General features: G+C 38.2%; 1 pseudogene; it reads left to right on the forward strand.

Annotated features, from left to right (window-relative positions):
- Positions 1-304: 304 nt before the first annotated feature.
- Positions 305-1,068, forward strand: LOC102240737 (annotated as a pseudogene).
- The last annotated feature ends 93 nt before the right edge of the window (positions 1,069-1,161 follow it).

Genomic DNA, 1,161 nt, shown 5'->3' on the forward strand with positions numbered 1-1,161 from the left:
TTGCAGGCTCAATCCCCAGTGGGGGGCGTGCAGGAGGCAGCCGATCATCATTGATGTTTCTATCTCTCTCTCCATCTCCCTTCCTCTCTGAAATCAATAAAAAAATAGTTTTTTTTAAAAAAAAAAGGTCAATCCAGTTGCCAATTTGATATTGCCACTAGATGCTTAGCTCCAAAATGAGCTCCTGATAGTTTCCCCAAAACAACTTTTAAAGTTTTCCACATCTCATTTAAAGCAACTATATCCTTCCAATCACTCTAGGCAAAAATCTTAACTCCTGCAGTTAGCCACTCAAGGAAACACCATGAAAAATACCGATATCAAGAGACTACTGTATACCCATCTTTTATGCATATTCTCAATTATCTTAAGCATCTTCATTCCATCATTCTTTTTGGAGAACTTCTCAATATTGGAAACTCACTTGATGTGGTTGTGCATCTGTTCTGTTTTTGTAACTGCCGTCAATCTAGTATTATATTTAGTGGTGAAACCAAATGCATCCACTAAAAGAAGTTCATTATCATACAAGGTAACCAGATTTTTGAAATGCTGTTTCTACTTTCTTATGTCTTGTTTCATCTTTCATGTAATTTTTGTTCTATATGGAGCACCATTAATAGAGCTGGTGTTGGAAACATTTTTATTTGCAGTGACCTTGTCTACTTTTACTACTGTACCTTGTTTGTGTTTGTTAGGACCAAACGTCAAAGCATGGCTAAGACTTTTCAGTAGAAACGGAGTTACATCTGTTTGGGAGAATAGTCTCCAGATCACCACAATTTCTAGTTTTCTAGGAACATGACTTGGAGCCTTTCCTATTCCACTCAATTGGGAAAGGCCATGGCAGGTGCGGCCCATCTCCTGCACGCCTGGAGCGACCTTTGGCTATGTGGCTGGCCTCGTTATTTCACCACTCTGGATATACTGGAATAGAAAGCAACTTACATACAAGAACAATTAATTGGAACAAAGGAAGATGTTTTGTGTGTGCAGATTCCATAAAGACTGTGCAGAAATGTATATGGTCTAAGCCAGGCAGTCCCATTTACAGCACTGTTTTTTTGTTGTTGTTGTTGTTGTTTTTTAAAATATATTTTATTGATTTTTTACAGAGAGGAGGGGAGAGAGATAGAGAGTTAGAAACATCGATGAGAGGAG

This window comes from Myotis brandtii, unplaced genomic scaffold (genome assembly GCF_000412655.1).
Source record: "Myotis brandtii unplaced genomic scaffold, ASM41265v1 scaffold254, whole genome shotgun sequence".
NCBI lineage: Eukaryota > Metazoa > Chordata > Mammalia > Chiroptera > Vespertilionidae > Myotis > Myotis brandtii.